Source organism: Lycium barbarum, chromosome 10 (genome assembly GCF_019175385.1).
Source record: "Lycium barbarum isolate Lr01 chromosome 10, ASM1917538v2, whole genome shotgun sequence".
NCBI lineage: Eukaryota > Viridiplantae > Streptophyta > Magnoliopsida > Solanales > Solanaceae > Lycium > Lycium barbarum.
The window spans coordinates 98,244,138-98,264,156 of NC_083346.1; the positions used below are offsets into that span (position 1 = coordinate 98,244,138).

The 20,019-nt window shown below is 36.4% G+C and overlaps 1 long non-coding RNA gene across 1 annotated transcript; it reads left to right on the plus strand.

Moving 5' to 3' along the window:
• Positions 1 to 12,151: 12,151 nt before the first annotated feature.
• Positions 12,152 to 16,196, plus strand: LOC132614627 (uncharacterized). The gene is made up of 3 exons (XR_009572367.1): positions 12,152 to 12,405; positions 12,493 to 12,554; positions 15,980 to 16,196. It is a non-coding gene; the product is annotated as an uncharacterized LOC132614627 (long non-coding RNA).
• Positions 16,197 to 20,019: the final 3,823 nt, after the last annotated feature.

Sequence of the window (20,019 nt, forward strand, 5' to 3'; positions counted from 1 at the left end):
CAAGTTCAAGGAGGTGATAGCAACATTGGATATTGAGTTGAGGAAGAAGAAATTGTAAAATTGGAGCAATTGAGTGTAGAAATTCCTCCGAGAAAATTTAGGTAAGAATTTCTTATTTTGTGGTATAATTGTGTTAATAGTGTTGAAATGGAATTATAAAATTGGATTGGATGAAATTGGAAGTAAGAAAATGCATGAAATCGTTGTTATATGAAATTGTGGGTTGAAAAGGATTCAGAAGGGTTGTTGGATTGTTAGAATTGTTTATGGGGTGGAAGATGGTCGTTTTGAAGTCAAACCAACAATTGAAGTTCTTAAGGGCTCTTAAATTCGCCTAAGTTTTGGTAGGTCTGTCGTCTGGGCAATTTTCATTAAGATGTATTGCGAATTTGGAAAAACTTCCTTGATAAAAGTTGTAGATCTTTGAAATAGCTTTCCAATGGTAGGTCGCCCGCCTGATAAAAGTTATGTACAAAAAGTTATGTACATTTTACTGAAGGGCACAAAAGCTGGAGATTTTGCCCAAAGTACGCCCAGAAAGTACAGGACGTCCTTTAAAGTACGGGACGTCCTTTTAGGACGTAGTTCTTCTGTTCCTCACTGGTTTTGGCAGCCAAAGTATGGGCTACAAGTACGGGACGTACTTCAAAGTACGGGACGTACTTTGTGGCCGTACTTTCACCGTTTCTGGTAGAAAATTGGGTTTAAAATGGGTATGGTCTTATTTTGTTCCCATTTTTTTTTCATGCTCCCAAACCCTAATGACGAAAATCATTCCTCCAAGTCTTCAAATCAAAGGTAAGAACACCCTTAACATTACTAAACCATTCTAACATCAAACCCATTATTCTTGTGATCAAAACCTAGGGTTTGCAGCATAATTCTTTCCAAAATGATTCAAGCTAGGGTTTGGGTGTTCTTCATTAGGAAAGTGAATTGTTAAACTTTGTTTAACGTATTAAGGTATGTCTCTTTAAAAATAAAATCTTTTTTTAATATAAAGGTAATTTGTATGTCTCTTTTGTAAACTCTCTTGAAAGATTGAGTCTTTATAAAAGCATGTTTTGAATGATATGATGAATTGGTTTTACACTCTTGAAATCTATTACATGTTTTTATTAATGGTTAATGTGCGTGAGGGGGCAAGCCCACATTAAACCTTGATTGTATTATTCTCTATATACGTATATGAAATCATAATCGTTTTCTTCTATAAGAGATGATCAGTGATGATGGTTAATTGTTGGTATTGAGGATTTTACAAAGGAACTATGACAAAGGAATCTTGTTTAAAGAAGTGGAAATTTTTTCAAGATTGTATATGTAATTATGGATTTTCGTAATGGCATAATGAACTTTAACGCTATTTGATGGTGTGACTACTTTGAGACAAATTGTGAATCGGCTTCTATGCTATGAACTTTGTTGTTGTGTTTGGCCTAGCTACTCGGGAGGAAGGGTAGCCACTATGGATCCTAGTGTGTTAATTTCCTAGCCATTCGGGAGGAAGAGTCGCCACTACCAGGTTCGCTACCCGGAGTATGGTTTATGCCTAGCTATTCGGGAGGAAGGATAGCCACCGAGAATTACATATTCCGATGTGGTGCGCTGTGTTTAGGGAACCTCTACGATCATCCCTTCGATGTGATTGATACTTGGGCCTGTATTGGCATGTGTGATATTCTTATTCTCTCATGGAACTGTTGTTGACAATCATGATCAATTTGAAAGGCATAATTGAAAGTTGTAACTCGACAAAAGGCTTTAAATCGGTTTCGATAATTCTTATTGAGATACACAAGCTGAATAACTGTTTTTATATTGATTAATGGCTTTGTAAACTGTTTATCAAATGATATTAAGAATCATAAAGTGGAATGACTGTTTTTATACTATTTTTTTTCAAAATTGATTTCTGTATGTATTATCATATATTATTTTATATTACTTGTTGTCCTCAAGGCACTCACTGAGTACGAAAGTACTCAAGCATACCATTGTGTTTTCGATGGTATGTTAGGTAACGAAGAAAATCAGGTTCGTGATACTCTCGACGCTTAGGAGAACTTGCTGCTGCTATTGATTTGGTAAGCCCACACTCTTGTTCGCAGGACACTTCCTGTTTCATTTATTATTCGAGATTTTCGGGCTGCGTCCCGAAGTTAGATGATTGTTGTGTCTCTTAGAAGCTCCATAAATAGTTTTCAGAATTTTGGGTAGATTGTCAAAGTCTCGTACGACTTAATGGGTGTTTGCCACGTTTATGACTATTTCCTTATATTAGACTTCCGCTGATTTTATTTCATAATTGTGATCCTCATATATGCAGTTACTTATAACTTTGCTTAATTTAATAAGGAAAGATTATTAAAAAGTAACTTGATTTTTAATTATTTTATAAGGTGCTTCTGGTGTTGTTTATAGCATCAGATGTTTGTTACGTCCAGGTTGGGTTTTGGGGCGTGACAAGTTTTGTATCAGAGCCTAGGTTTAGAAGTGTCCTAGGATTTGTCTTTGGAGCTGTGTCTAGTGGAGTCCTCTTCATGCAGACTGGCCACCTGTATGGATGTGTGACTACCAGGACATTTTAGGTGTTTCTCATTCTTCTTGATTCTAGATTGTGCGATAGAGCTTGAACTTTTTTTAGGATCTTTCTGACGCGTTTGCTAATCGTGCTTATGGAGATGACCTCAATCCGTGTTGCATCTGTTAATCCAGTGGACAATGGTATTATGGAGTGCACATGTTGTGATGTGTAATTTGAGAAATGGTACATAGTCACAGAAATTACATTGTAGGTGTTTGGTATATATGGTTGTTGGACGGTTTGGTTGTTGATAAATTGAGACAGGTATAGAAACCCAAGTAGTCCTTATTACAGGGAGAACTCTGCCGAAATCTTGTTAGGCTGAAAGGAGTAATTAAGGTGTGATATGTTTCAAGTACTGGAGGTTAGGGTGAAGGGATCAATTGAGGGTCTCTTGTAGTGAATTAAGAATTATCATACATTGAGGTTATACTATTATTGGGTTAAAAGATATGTACTACTTTGATGTTTAGTGGAAGAACCTTATTTTAGGCTTGAAACTCAAAAACAACCGCTTGTGGAATAATGATTTAAGAAGATGATGTAGTTGATTTAGGCTTTAATTTGTTATTTTCAGTTTTGGCAAGAGGCAAGTTAAGCTTGAATCATGTGTTGTTGAATTAGCCTTCTTGTCGGAGTATATTGTCTAGATTGATATATTGTGCGCTTCCTAGTCAAAGCATATACATGTTGAACCTTTTGAGTATCTAACTCTAGGGAAAGTGAGATGAGGGTAGAAACCCCTTTATTCGTGTTGAGACTTGAGTGTTCTAGTCGTTAGAAATCCCCATGAGGGCTATATTGTTCTTATTTGGGTAAAGATGTATTTTTATCTTTCCGGGGTCGTTTAGTACAAAGAAAGTTCTACTTCGTGATTTGGCTCGTATGGAGTTAGCTGGAGTCTCACATGTTTTGGTTATAGGTATTCTTACTATATATTCTTTTGAAACGTATTCGCTGATCGATTCGAATTCGACTCTTTCTTATATAACTCAGTATCTTGCCCTTGATTTTTGTGTGAAAGTCAAACAATTGTTGACACCCTTTTTCTATGAATACCCCTGCGTCCTTGTTATCACTTTTATAATGTATAGAGACTGCATCGTTGTAGTTAAGGGCCATGAGATTACTTTTGATGTGTTTGAATTAGAAATGATGAACTTTGATATGATTTTTGGGCATAGACTAACTTTCCGAGTGTTATGAAACTCTGGATTGTCAATTAGAAATAGTTAGGCTTGAATTTGCTGAGGAACTTGTTATAGAGTGAAAAGTGATATTGCTAAAACCTCAGGGTAGACTTATGTCATATCTTAAGACTTGCGGGATGAACTCGAAGGGGGCATAGTTCTATCTAGTTGTTGTAGTGTCACTCAAACCGTGTTACCTTCATTTATTCCTTACTGCAGATATGTGTTGAACCTGTCGACTATGTATTCCCTGTGAAAGTTTAGATTAGAGGTATGAATCCCTCATCCATGTGTTTAGGCTTGAATGATGTACTCATTATGTGGTTAGTCGTATGTTACCTCTGAGAATGATCCTCTTTACTAAAGAACTCTAGAAATTTTGAAATTTGAGGTTTAGTGAAAAATCTTAACCATGACTTTCATTCGGGGACGAATGATCTTAAGGGGGGGATAATGTAACACCCCGTAAACTTGAACTAGGTATGAATATGTAAAAATCTAGTGTTAAGATGATATTATATCTATATGAATCCATTCTTGATGAATTCGGGTGGAAGATGGTCGTTTTGAAGTCAAACCAACAATTGAAGTTCTTAAGGGCTCTTAAATTCGCCTAAGTTTTGGTAGGTCCGTCTTCTGGACTATTTTCATGAAAATGTGTTGCGCATTTGGAAAAACTTCCTTGATGAAAGTTGTAGATCTTTGAAATAACTTTCCAATGATAGGTTTCCCAGCGCGAGAAACATTATGTACAAAAGGTTATGTCTGCTTTACTGAAGGGAACAAAAGCTGCAGATTTCGCCCAAAGTACGCCTAGAAAGTACGGGACATCCTTTTAGGACGTACTTCTTCCATTACTCACTGGTTTTGTCAGCCAAAGTACGGGCTACAAGTACGGGACATACTTTGGGGCCGTACTTTCACCGTTTCTGGCAGAAAATTGGGTTTATAAAAGCATGTTTTAAATGATATGATGAATTGGTGTTACACTCTTGAAATCTATGACATGTTTTGATTAATGGTTAATGTGCGTGAGGTGATAAACCCACATTAAACCTTGATTGTATTATCCTCTATATACGTATATGAAATCATAATCGTTTTCTTCTATAAGAGATGATTAGTGATGATGGTTAATTGTTGGTATTGAGGATTTTACAAAGGAACTATGACAAAGGAATCTTGTTTAAAGAAGTGGAAATGTTTTCAAGATTATATATGAAATTAAGGATTTTCGTAATGGCATAATGAACTTTAACGCTATTTGATGGTGTGACTACTTTGAGACAAATTGTGAATTGGCTTCTATGCTATGAACTTTGTTGTTGTGTTTGGCCTAGCTACTCGGGAGGAAGGGTAGCCACTATGGATCCTAGTGTAGTAATTGCCTAGCCATTCGGGAGGAAGAGTGGCCACTACCGGGTTCGCTACCCGGAGTATGGTTTATGCCTAGCTATTCAGGAGGAAGGATAGCCACCGAGAATTACATATTCCGGTGTGGTGCGCTGTGTTTAGGGAACCTCTACGGTCATCCCTTCGATGTAATCGATTCTTGTGCCTGTATTGACATTTGTGATATTCTTATTCTCTCATGGAACTGTTGTTGACAATGATAATCAATTTGAAAGGCATAATTGAAAGTTGTAACTTGACAAAAGGCTTTATAATCGGTTTTGATAATTCTTATTGAGATACACAAGCTGAATAACTGTTTTTATATTGATTAATGACTTTGTAAACTGTTTAACAAATGATATTAAGAATCATAAAGTGGAATGACTGTTTTTATACTATTTTTTTCAGAACTGATTTCTGCATGTATTATCATATTTTATTTTATATTACTTGTTTGTCCTCGCGACACTCACTGAGTACAAAAGTACTCAGGCATACCATTGTGTTTTTGATGGTATGTTAGGTAATGGAGAAAAGCAGTTTCGTGATACTCTCGATGCTTAGGAGAACTTGCTGCTGCTATTGATTTGGTGAGCCCACACCCTTGTTCGTGGGACACTTTCTGTTTCATTTATTATTCTAGATTTCCGGGCTGCGTCCCGAAGTTAGATAATTGTTGTGTCTCTTAGAAGCTCCATAAATAGTTTTCAGAATTGTGGATAGATTGTCAAAGTCTCGTACGACTTAATGGGTGTTTGCCACGTTTATGACTATTTACTTATATTAGACTTCCACTAATTTTATTTCATAATTGTGATCCTCATATATGCAGTTACTTATAACTTTGTTTAATTTAATAAGGAAAGATTATTAAAAAGGAACTTGATGTTTAATTATTTTATAAGGTGCTTCCGGTGTTGTTTATAGCATCAGATGCCTGTTACGTCCAGGGTAGGTTTTGGGGCGTGACAGTATGCCAACATATATAATCAAGTACCAACAGCGGATACTTCAATAATATATCAATAATCTCAAGTACTAACAGCGGGTACGCCAATAATATATCAAGTACAAATACCACCAACGGGTATGTCAACTCTATCCAGATCAGGACAACAAGCGACCTTCGTTATTTACCTACTAAACATGACATCAGGCCAACTCAATTAAACAATCAAACACACATAACGGGGTGGCTAGTCCCAACACACATCAGGGCCATCCGAAGGTTCACATGCTGTCTCCGACATCACAATCTAAATATGTGATTCACTATACTAAGTCTCACCAAAGGTAAACAATAACCTACCTAGACTGCCGAACTACAACACCAACAAGTCACTCTATCGCCTTGCGCTTTCTCTGAAGCTCAGAACCAAAGTAGTCTAAGCAAAATCGAATTCTAAGTTAGAAATCGTGAATAATGATACTAATATTGCTATGATATCGATTAGGTCCATTTTAACCCTAGATATTGGAAAAACGAGCCTACAAGGGCGAAATGGGAAATTCATGGGTGAAATACCAAATTGAATTCTAGGTAATCACAACCCTATCATTAATTGTTGATATAGCTCAAGAATTATTCTCAAATCTTATTCTAGTAAAAACCCCCAAATTGGGTATGAACCCTAATTCTCCAAATCCAAAATTCAACCTTAAAAGTGAAAGATATATGATCACTAAGCTTAGATTCGTTATATTCTAGTATTACCATCATTAATTTTATCAATTATAACCCTAGGGAGAAGCCTCCCAAAACCCTTTTTCAAATTCTACTTCTAAGGGATTGAAAAGGGAAGGGATGATTCTAAGATGATAATGATTAAAGAGAAGTAAGTGATTAGACCATGCTTTACCTCCAAGAAATTCCTCAATTTATCCCCAAGAGAAGCCTTCCCAAGATCCAATATCGAGTTATGACATAATGAGGGTCTAAGTCTTATTTTAAGACACATTTAATGAAATTCCCCTACCCGTGACCTCCACGGCGGAGAGAGTGCCGCTACAGCGGTCCCAACCGCCGTAGAGGTATGGCCTATATTGTCCATCACCACCCCAGCGATCATCACACCGCCATAGCGGTGCCGCTGGGGCGGCTCTGGTACCGCTATTGCGGGTACCAGAATTTTTGAATTTCTCTAAGTCTTTAATCCGATTTCCGAGGCCATCTACTCACAATTCGACTACCTAAACCCATACAAAAATATGCTACGAACGCATTCCTGATCTCAAAATTCCCAACGGAGATCTCGAATCACCGGTGCCTACTTCCCATTTCCCATCCAAAGTCCCGAGATGCACCAAAATGCATTGGGAACCAAACCAATCATACATACCAGCTCTAAACAATAATTCGGACCTCTTGGAGTAGATGAAACTCGGGAAAAGGTCTGTTTGCCCAAAAGTCAACCTCGGGTAAAAAGTGAGTCAATTAATGCTCAAAAATGGCGAAAGTGCCAAAAGAGCCATAACGACCAAACAGGTAGTTACAGTCCCCTTCCTGCATTACCCACAAAGTATATGGATGCTAGATTCGCCGGACACATATCGCTCATATGACCTGCTCCGCAGACCTCACAAAAAATGTTGGTTTGCTCATATTGTCAATGGTGTACCTAATTCCTAGCACCTAGCATTCAATTGGTTCAATAGGGCTCACACTACACCTTTTCGTAAAAAAAAATAAAAAATCTGCGGTTCAAAATAACCCCCCCCCCCCTCCCTATGGAAAAGAACCTACAACAAAAACCAAGGGGTGCGCTAACTACTAGCACGACACAACATAATAATAATAATTACTACTATATTAAATACTACTGATTACAGGCCATGAATAATTTTGAAGTATCACAACCTATAGCATCTTAAGCATAAAGTAAAAACAAGTCAACATAGTACTGAATATTACAGACCCAAAATCTATATTGAGACTTTAACTATATCAAGTCGACATAGTACTGAAATCTATATTGAGACTTCACCTACTAGCACTCTCTCCAATGGGTCATGAGAAGTAATGAGAGGTCTCCTAGTGTCGTCATTCATCACAGTGATACAAAAAGCTCCTCATAGATTGCAGGCAGCTTGAGGGCTTTCTACACATTAAATACTTCAACTTTATCGTGTACCCTCATAGTTAGTTGCCCTGCCGCTACATTGATCAATGCTCTTTCCATGGCCAAAAATGGATGCCCCAAAATAAATGGGACTTCCGGATCTGGCTCGAAATCCACGATGACAAAATTTGCCAGAAATATGAGAGACCCAACCTGCACAAGCACATCTTTAATAATACCCTCGGGCCTGGCTAAAGATCTATCTGCCAGCTGCAGAACAATAGTAGTAGGTCTCGGGTTTCCCAACCCCAGTTTTCTGAACATAGACGACGACATCAAGTTGATACTAGCCCCCAGATCACATAGTGCATATGCATTGACCTTCTTTCCAATCGTGATTTCGATAGTGAAACTGCCTGGATCTTTTAACTTTATACGCAACCTACGCTTGCTGTATTATTTTATGAATGTAGAGTACCATGTTGGATCTGTTTCTACCCCTCATGGCTGATTATCGAGGCTGCTGAATATGAGGACGTTTGCTACCTGTAGACTCTTCTTACTAGTTATGTCTTATTTCTATTTCGAGACATCATTTGAAATTTTATGTATTATTCAGACTTGTAGTATTAGTAGAGCTGTTGTATGACCAGACCAAATACTGGGGTTGGATTCTCATTACTTCCACATTTGTTTATATCATTATCATGAGACTTACGTTATTCTATTTACTTCCACTTTACTTATACATTATGATTGTTAGGATAAGGGTTCGCCTACCGAGGTGGGAAAGATAGGTGCCCGCACGACTTAGTGAAATTGGATCGTGACACCGCCTCGGCGAACACATCCTCGCAATAGTGAGACTCAACAATATCCCCCAAATCTCGTGCCTAGGGGTCTCTTTCCACAGGAGCGACCCCGTAAGGGCGGAAAAAGGCTCGCAGGGGCGAATACACCAGAACCAACAAAAATCTGGTTTTTGACTCTCACACCCCGAAATCCCGAGACTCTCCCGGAACCTCCCCGATACAAACCAAATATGCAGATACATGTAAAAATGCGCTACCAACTCACTCGCGCACTCAAAATTTCCAAAAAAAGGTCTCATCGACCAAGTCAACCCCAAACAGCCAAAAATTCAACTTTTCAACCAAATGACCAAAATGCCCCCAAGACCCTCAGGAACTGGACCAAATACACAACCAGCCTATATTCGACGTTTCGGAGCTAATGGAACCGACAAAATTATAAATATAAAATAATTCATCCCGATGTTGACTTTAGTCAACCCAACAAGTATGAAATGCCGAAACTCTCACTTCCTCACTCAAATCACATACGATTGCCTCGAGAATTGCGTCATCCTTCCCCACAAGTCAAATACACTCTAACAAAGCTACGGGGAAGGTCAAAAGAGGTAAAATGGATAAAAGTGCCAAAAGGACCTAACGGGGCGGTACATCTGTTTATTTTGAAAAGTATTTCAGTCAGAATTGTTTTTCGAAAAAGTTCTTTTGTGAAAAAATTACTTTTTTTTACTTCTGAAAAACAACTTCTTTTACTATTCAAAAGAGCTTAAAAGCTCTCATTTTCGTAAAAAGGTTAGCATACACCTCAACTCTATAACGTAAGCACTTTTGGCTTTTCAAAAGATTTGGCCAAATAGGCTGTTAGTCCCTAGTTGCTCTGGCCTGAATAATTCTATGTACGAGTGACCATTTGTTCTTGTTCTGTTAAAACCGTAGATACTATAAGAACATAGTGAATATTACTCAACCTCATTTTTCTTAAGGGCCTTAGTAGGACTAGAACATTTTGAGCTAAATCAATTGGCTAAAAAAATGGTATCTCATGAGGATTTATGGCATCCACCAGTTAAAAATATACCGTATTTGTAATACTTACATTAAAAAGAACTTACCATATTTGTTTAACCAATTAACTGTGTTAAGTCGCAGCAAACATATTAGGAGTATGCAAAGTTACAGTGAAATAAATTAGCAAAGCCTAGTACTAAGAGTATAATCTTTAATCAATTGCAGAAGTTACTGAAACAAAATAGAACAAGAGAGAGAGAAAAAAAAGGAGCGAAGAAGACTAGAACATTTTGAGTACAAGAAGTTTCTTGGCTTGACATTATTAGAGTAGTAATTTCATTAAGGCCAGAAGTTTCACTTTATTTTGACTTCTCTTCTGCAATGAAAATGTACATCCAGTAACCCTTCAGAACTTATATAAACAAAAATATAATGGAATTAATTAAATTTTTCCTATTTTGTCCTTAGCATTAATTGTTTTTGAAAGCAACCAATATTTACTAGAGTGCCATTTATTGGAGAGAGAAGCGTAATGTAGTAAAATTGCACTTTTATTTATGATTTATTATAGAGCAAGAAAAGGGAAAGTGGAGAACTAATATGGGACGGAGGGAGTACCATGTAGTATGACGTTGTTTACTCTGATGACGTTTACTTGTATACGTAATCATCGCCAGTGAAAATTTTGTATGACTAACAGGACTGCTAGCGTCGCTTTTTTTGATGTACTTGTCGACAACTGCTTAGCGCGGCTAATACAATTACACCTTCGCTTGGTCAGTAAATTGATGAGTGCAACACCGTATCATTATTTTGGGTCCAATTCCATAACCACTATCTTAATAAGTAAAATTTAGATTTTGCACGAAACTAAATACGAGAAAAATTTAAGTCCTTTAATTCTTTTCCTTTTTCAGTATGCCGTGACTGGGGATTTCATTATTAACTTGTTCCTTTTTTTTTATACCTAGTGAAACTAATAAAATGCTTAACGAAAATTTGGAAAAATAATTGATGTTGTAATATCTATTCATAATTTAGTAATAGAAGGAATAATATCTTGATGGTAATATTTGATTTACAATTAATAATAATAATAGAATCCAACAAAAACATTATTTATTAATTTCAATTGGCTTGTTTTCAATATGTCACTTGGCTTAATATCACACCCTCCCTTTAATATAATATAGATTTTGCATGAAACTAAATAGGAGACTTAAGTCCTTTAATTCTTTTCCTTTTCTGTATGCGGTCATGGGGATTTCATTATTAACTTGTTCCCTTTTTTATTTCTCTGTTGCTTGTGAAGTTAAAGTAACATGGTTAATGTAAATTTGGAAAAATAATTAATGCTTAGTGTAAACATCGAAATTTTGTGGGACTCTACAACTTGAGCCCAATATTTGTTAGGGTTTCTTGGAGGTTACTACACCCTAAACCCTAGCTCACGCCTATATAAAGGGACACATATTCCCTAAGAAAAGGATCTCAAAATATCCCATAAACTCATGGGTATTCAAAAATAGGTCAATATGTGGCCGGATATTTCTTGACAACCAAATACTTCAAGAAGATCCACAATATCCTTTCATGCAGATCAAATACATCCCAAGAAAGTGCACATATTCAAATCCAAATCATCCTATGTTCGAGAAATACGCTACTAACGGCCCTCGAATTACGGAGAATATTTAGGAGAGAAGAATCAAGAGAATATACAGATTTGTACTCACAATCTTGATAAATAAAATCTCTTTATATTTATGGTTGCAATTTATTTTCCATATATATTAAAATTTGTTGCAAACACTTAGTGTTAATTAATAATTTTTATTTATTGGCTCCAAGTCCATAACCACTTTCTTAATAAGTAAAACTAAACAGATTTTGCAAGAAACTAAATAGGAGACAAATTTAAGTCCTTTAATTCTTTTCTTTTTTGTATGCAGTAAGGGGGGATTTCATTATTAACTTGTTCCTTTTTTTTTGTTTCCCTGTGAAACTAATAACTATTTTAACGTATTTATAGAACACAAGTGCCTCTTAACTCTACTTGATGCTTATAGAAACTGCACTCCCACTCCCCTTCTATTTATGTTCATGTTCAATTAGGGATTAAACTAGGTTTGTCATCAGTGTTTTCTTGGAAGTGTCGTTGTATAACACCTGGCATATTCAGAGACTGCCACTATATAAGTCAACCTTAGTCTTTGTACAGCTGCTGTAAAAAAGTTGGCACAACCCAAAATTTCGAAAAACTCTTACCAAAAATGGATTCATCAGCTGCAAATTTTGTTTCAAATTACCACATATCCTCTGCTGCTTCCTCCCCTCCTCGTCAAAAACATCAGGTCCTTTTTTTTTCCGGCTAATTGATACTAAAATCTACGGCTTAATCTAAGTTCCTCTCTCTGTTTTTTCTTTTTCTTTTTATGTAGGAGGTCTCAAGCTCCCCTGTTCATGAAGATTTGAAGGAGGAAATGGTCAAAGATCCTGTTGAGTAAGAGTATAAACTGGCTTTCTTGAATAACTGCTATTCACTTGTGATGTTTTTTTGGTTGAAGTGTCTTTTTGGCCTTTTCTTTGATTTTTAATCTGCATAACTGATTTTGTTACCTTGTTAACATTTCATGAAAATGATTTACCTTGCCTAAATTTGCTGGCCGTGAAACTAGTTCACGAGCAAGTTTTGGTTGGCCAAGGTTTCTTTTCAGTTCAAACAAGAAAACAAATTTTCCAGTTGGACCTCATTTTTTGCCAACACTTAGTCACAGTGTACAGCCCATTGTAAATGTATCTTACATCACTGTTTTCACCATTCACTCTTTGTCAACCATAAATAACCCTCAGCGGATATCCCAAGTCCATGGAGTTCTTCAAGGCAACATTACACCTTTCAAGCTGCTGCTCTTCCAGTCTCGCAGTAATAGAAACTTTTGGATTCCAACCTTGACCTACATAGAAGAAAGTTTGAGAAGATATGGCCTCGTTCTCATACCGACTAGAATCAACAATGCTAGTTGCAACATCTTTTTTGTTAATATTCATATAATTGATACCCATAATAAATTGGCGATGTAGTCCTATCATAACAAGTTCTGCCTGAACCGGAATTGATCCCCAATTTCATTTCCAGGAACATGTCTAAAGGTCCACTCACAATTTACCCACTTTCTCTGATTTTCAAACTCATTGCTGCCACTATATGGATACTTCTTTTAGACTGTCCTTCATGTTTCTCTCTAACTTCTTTCACTTTCTGAATATGTCCATATTCATTTAACGATCCATGACCTGGAACACCACACACGATGGAGTTTCTCAAGAAGATTCAAGGAATTTTGCTGTCATGACCTGAAGCACCACACATGACGGTAAAACTCTTTGAATCTTTCACTCCGGTAACGTTTGTGTGGTGTTTCTGGTCATGGATCATTAACTGAATATGAATATATTCAGAAAGTGAAAGAAGTTAGAGAGACTCTGAAACTTTTTGATGACCTATATTCTAAACGTTTGCGAGAAGATAAAGCACATAAACATGAAGGACAGTCTAAAAGAAGTATCGATATAGAAGAAGCAATGAGTTTGAATAACCAGAAAAAGTGGGTAAATTGTGAGTAGACCTTTGGATATGTTCCTGGAGTTGAAATTGGGGATCAATTCCGGTTCAGGGCAGAACTTGTTACGATCCGACTACATCGCTAATTTATTAATGGTACCGATTATATGAATATTAACAGAAAAGATGTTGCAATAGGCATTGTTGATTCTGGTCGGTACAAGAACGAAGCCATATCTTCTCAAACTTTCATTTATGTAGGTCAGGGTGGGAATCCAAAAGTTTTTGTTTATGTGAGAGTGGAAGATCAGAAGCCTGAAAGATGTAATGTTGCCTTAAAGAACTCCATGGACTTGGAGATAAAATAGTTGACTGAAAAAATGGTATCTCATAGGATTTGTGGCATCAACTAGTTAAGAATATACCGTATTTGTAATACTTACATTAAAATAACTAACCATATTTAAGAATATACCGTATTTGTAATACTTACATTAAAATAACTAACCATATTTGTTTACCCAATTAAGTGTGCTAAGTTGCAGCAAACATATTAGGAGTATGCAAAGTTCCAGTGAAACAAATTAGCAAAGCCTATTAGTAAGAGTATAATCTTTAATCAATTGCAGAAGTTACTGAAACAGAATAGAATAAGAGAGAGAAAGGAGGAACGAAGAAGAGTAGAACAGTTTGAGCACACGAAGTTTCTTGGCTTGACATTATTAGAGTAGTATGTATATCCAGTAACCCTTCAGAACTTATAAAACCAAAAATATAATGGAATTAATTAAATTTTTCCTATCTTGTCCTTAGCATTAATTGTTTTAAAAGTAACCAGTATTGATTAGAGTGCAATTTACTGGAGAGAAAAGGGTAATGTAGTAAAATTACTCTTTTATTTAGGATTTCTTAAGGAGCGAGTAAAGGAAAACTGGACAACTAATATGGGACGGAGGGAGTACCATGTAGTATGATATTGTTTACTATGATGACGTTTACTTGCTTATGTAATCATTGCCAGTGAAAATTTTGTATGACTAACGGGACTACTAACGTAGCTGTTTTTGATGTACTTGTCGACAACTGCTAAGCGCGACTAATATAATTACACCTTTGCTTGGTCGATGTACTGATGAGTGCAACACCTTATCATTATTTTGTGTCCAAGTGCATAACCACTATCTTAATAAGTAAAATTAAATAGATTTTGCACGAAACTAAATAGGAGACAGATTTAAGTCCTTTAATTCTTTTCCTTTTTCAGTATGTCGTCACTGGGGATTTCATTATTAACTTGTTCCTTTTTTTTTTTTTTTTTTTTTTTCCTTGTGAAACTAATAAATTGCTTAACGTAAATTTGGAAAAATAATTGATGTTGTAATATCTATTCATAATTTAGTACTAGAAGGAATAATATCTTTATGGTAATATTTGATTTGCAATTAATAATACAAATAGAATCAAACAAAACATTATTTATTAATTTTAAGTAGCCTGTTTTCAATACGTCACTTGGCTTGATGTCACGCTGGACTACCCTCCTTTAATGCAATATATATTTTGCGTGAAACTGAATAGGGGACTTAAGTCCTTTAATTCTTTTCGTTTTCTGTATGTGGTCATGGGAATTTCATTATTAACTTGTTCCCTTTTTTGTTTCTTTTTTGCTTGTGAAGTTAAAATAACTTGCTTAACATAAATTTGGCAAAATAATTAATGCTTAGTGTTAGTTAACAATTATTATTTATTGGCTTCAGGTCTGTAACCACTATCTTAATAAGTCAAATTAAATAGATTTTGCACGAAAATAAATAGGAGACAAATTTAAGTCCTTTAATTCTCTTCCTTTTCTGTATGCGGTAAGTGGGGATTTCATTATTAACTGGATCCCTTTTGTTTTTCTTTTTTTTTTTCCATGTGAAACTAATAACTATTTTAACATACTTATAGAAACACAAGTGCCTCTTAACTCTACTTGATGCTTATAGACACTTCGCTCCCAATCCCCTTCTATTTATGTTCACGTTCAATTAGGGATTAAACTAGGTTTTTCATCAATGTTTTCTTGGAAGTGTCTCCGTTTAACACCTGGAATATTTAGAGAATGCCACTATATAGGTCAACCTTAGTTCTGGAACATCTGCTGTAAAAAAGTTGGCACAACCCAAAATTTCAAATAACTCTCATTGGAAAATGGATTCATTACCTACAAATTCTGTTTCAAATTACCACATATGCTCTGCTAATCCCTCTCCTCCACTCAAAAACATCACGTTATTTTTTTCTTTTTCTAGCTAATTAATACTAAAATTACGGCTTAATATAAGTTCCTCTCTCATTTTTTTCTTTTTCTTTTTATGTAGGAGTTCTCAAGCCCTGTTATTCATGAAGATTTGAAGAAGGAAGTGGTCAAAGATCCTGTTGAGTAAATGTATAAATATACTTTCTTGAATAATTGCTATTCACTTGTGATGTTTTTCGGTTGAAGTGTCTGTTTGGCCTTTGCTTTGATTTTTAATCTGCATAACTGACTTTGTTACCTTGTTAACATTTTTACGAAAATGATTTACCTTGCCTAAATTTGCTGGCCATGACACTAGTTCACGATCAAGTTTTGGTTGGCCAAGGTTTCTTTTCAGTTCAAACAAGAAAACAAGTTTTCCAGTTGGACCTTTTTTTTTTCCAACACTTAGTCACAGTGTACAACCCATTGTAAATGTATCTTATGTCACTCTTTTCACCATTCACTCTTTGTCGACCACAAATAAACCTTAGCGGATATCCCAAGGCCATGGAGTTCTTCAAGGCAACATTAAACCTTTCAAGCATATGTTCTTCCAGTCTCGCATTAACAGAAACTTTTTGATTCCCACCTTGACCTACATCGATGAAAGTTTGAGAAGATATGGCCTCGTTCTTGTACCGACCAGAATGAACAATGCTAGTTGCAACATCTTTTCTGTTAATATTTACATAATCGATACCCTTAATAAATTGGCGATATAGTCCTATCATAACGAGTTCTGCCCTGAGCCGGAATTGATTCCCAATTTCAATTCCAGGAACATGTCCGTAGGTCCACTCACAATTTACCCACTTTCTCTAATTTTCAAACTCATTGCTGCCTCTATATGGATATTTCTTTTAGACTGTCCTTCATGTTTCTCTGCTTTATCTTCTCGCAAAAGTTTAGCATATATAGGTCATCAAAAGTTTTAAAGTCTCTCTAACTTATTTCCTTTTTTGAATATGTTCATAATCATTTAACGATCCATGACCAGAAATATCACACATGACATTGTTTCTCAAGAAGATTCAAGGAATTTTGCCGTCATGACCAGAAACACCACACATGACGGTAAAATTCCTTGAATCTTTCACTCCAGAAACGTTTGTGTGGTGCTTCTGGTCATGGATTGTTAACTAAATATGAACATATTCAGAAAGTGAAAGAGGTTAGGGAGACTCTGAAACTTTTTGATGACCTATATTCTAAATGTTTGTGAGAGGATAAAGCACAAAAACATGAAGGATAGTCTAAAAAAAAAGTATCGATATAGAAGTAGCAATGAATTTGAATAATCAGAAAAAGTGGGTAAATTGTGAGTAGACCTTTGGACATGTTCCTGGTGTTGAAATTGGGGATCAATTCCAGTTCAGGGCAGAACTTGTTATGATTGGACGACATCGCAAATTTAGTAATGGTATCGATTATGTGAATATTAATAGAAAAGATGTTGCAATTGGCATTGTTAATTTTGGTCGATATGAGAACGAGGAAATATCTTCTCAAACTTTCATTTATGTAGGTCAAGGTGGGAATCCAAAAGTTTCTATTTATACGAGAGTGGAAGATTAGAAGCTTGAAAGGGGTAATTTTTCCTTGAAGAACTCTGTGGACTTGGGATATCCGGTGAGGGGTATTTGTGGTCGACAAAGAGTGAATGGTGAAAAGTGATATAAGATACATTTATGATGGGTGGTACACTGTGACTAACTGTTGGCAAGAAAGAGGTCCAATTGGAAAACTTGTTTTCAAGTTTGAACTGAAAAGAGACCTTAGCCAACCAAAACTGTAACGACCCGTTCAATCGTTATTGTATTTTTAACCATTTTGCTCTGTTGACCTTCCCTTTGCCTTATTAGTACTATTTTGACCCGTGGGGACAGGTGGCACGAGTTGCTAAGCGTTAGAGTGAGTTTTGATGTGACTTTTGGAAAATTTGGCTTTTAAGTGAAAATCATTTGACTCATAGTTGACTTTTGAGTAAACGGACCGTTTTTAGAAATTCACCAATTATGAGAGGTCTGGATGATCATTTGGGTCTAATTGGTGGGCTTGGTTTAGTTCCCAATGCACTCGGGTGTGTTTTGGGACTCGTGTTGGAAGGTTGGTTTTGGGGTATTGGGGTCGACTTGGTCAACGAGACCTCTATTGGAAATTTTGAGGCCACGAGTGCGTTCGTAGTTTTTTTTTATGCATGTCTGCGTATATGGTATATGAGCAGATGGCTTCGGGTGATAGTCGGTATTTCAGATTGAGATTGTGAAACTTGGGGGATTCTGGTGTCTGGTGCCCCACCATAGTGGCACCATTACTGCAATATCGGCACCGCCATTGCGGTGGCCATGCCGCAAAAGAGGCCTAGTGCATTCAGTAGTTCATCGCCGCAACGGTCTGAGAGAGCACTAAAGCTGTACCACCACAGCGGTTTCGTTGTCGCAAAAGCGGCCGACGGGCAGTTTTTTGATTTAAAAGCCTTTGGAAACCCTTATTTTCTTTGATTCCTTATATTACATTTCCTTGGCATCTTGGAGGATATTTGAAGAGGGTTTGGTCAAATTTCTCTTGAGGGTAAGTTGTCTAATCTCAGTCTCTCTCATTACCTCTCCTAAGTAAGAATTCATGTTAGTAACTCCATCGAACTTGGAGAATAAGAGAGGTTTTTGGGTATCTTTCTTGAATAAGTTGTTAATCATAAAATCTTGATTTTTTTGGTGGATTAAGCTTGATTAAGCGTTGAATTATTGAGTAGTAACTATATAAACATGATTCCTTCACTATTATTGACCAATTTGTGAGGGTTAAAGTTAGGGTTTATACCCAAATTTGGGGGGTTTTGCCTAGAATCCGAATTTAAGTGACTTGTTAGTCCTTCTATCTTATAATTGATGGGAATTGATCACCTAGAATATCAATTTCATGTTCAGACCTATAGATTCCTTATTTCGTCTTTCTAGTTCATAAACCCCATTCCATGGGTTGAGATTTGGGTCTTGAATAGAAGTAAGGTTTGAACGATGTTTCTTCTTAATTCTAATTCCATTTTCGGATATGGATAGACTTTCATTATTTTAAGGCGCAATGAAAGGGCAAGGTGCACAATTGACACTTCGAGTTTGCTGTTCGACCTTCCAGGTAGGTTACAGTTTACCTTATGGTGAGACTTCGACTAGGAAGCTTATGTTTAGATGATATTCTCGGAGAATGTATGTAAGCCTTCGGGTATGAAGTTGGGTTAGATATTGTCTTAGGTTGGGCTTGTTGTATGATTTGAGGGGCTAGCCAACCCGTTGTGTTGTTGACTTATCTTAATCTATTTACTTGTTGTCTCGTTGTCACGTTGAGACATTGAGTAATTGTGACTAGTGATATATCATGGCTATGACATTGCGGTACTTTTCTTGATTGATACTGAGATAAGAATGTTGATTCCATTGTGCCTTATTAGGTAGCCTTACTGTTGATATTACTTGTGTGCCATGTGTGCCACGATTGAGAGTTGGAATGTTTATCTGCATATTACAATATATAGTTGAGGATTTTTATGATTGATGTGTTTAATTAAGGCTGAGGAAGTGCACGACACGCATTCCATACTTTATAGATGATTATTGCCTTTGTGTTTGGCATTCATCTCTCTTTTGTATTTCACTTATCATCCGAAAAGGGAAAGATAGTGAGAGTGGGCCTGAATTGTGATGTGTAATATGTTAAGACATCTTTTTTTTTTTTTTATAAAATTCCCAGGTTGAGTCCTGGTATAGTTGCATATTATTATTTGGAAACGAGAACTGGGGGGGACTAGACCTTACCCCTAATATACAACAGCTGATTGTAGCCAATCAACACAAAAAGGGGAAGCTGGGATCAACATCTTAAGCATTCCCTGTGATCAGATTGATCTATATAAGGCTAGCTAACGAAAAATTGGCTTTGTCATATCTTAATCTCACACTGGGCAGTTGTCTTTTGTCCAAAATGAACATCCCCACAGCTCCTCTAGGCAGTTGATTTTCCTCTTGAATAGTAATAGGCTCAACCAAAGTAGTAGCAAACTTTGCAAAATAGTCCGCCACTCTATTAGCTTCTCTATAACAGTGGTTGATGATCACTTCTTTA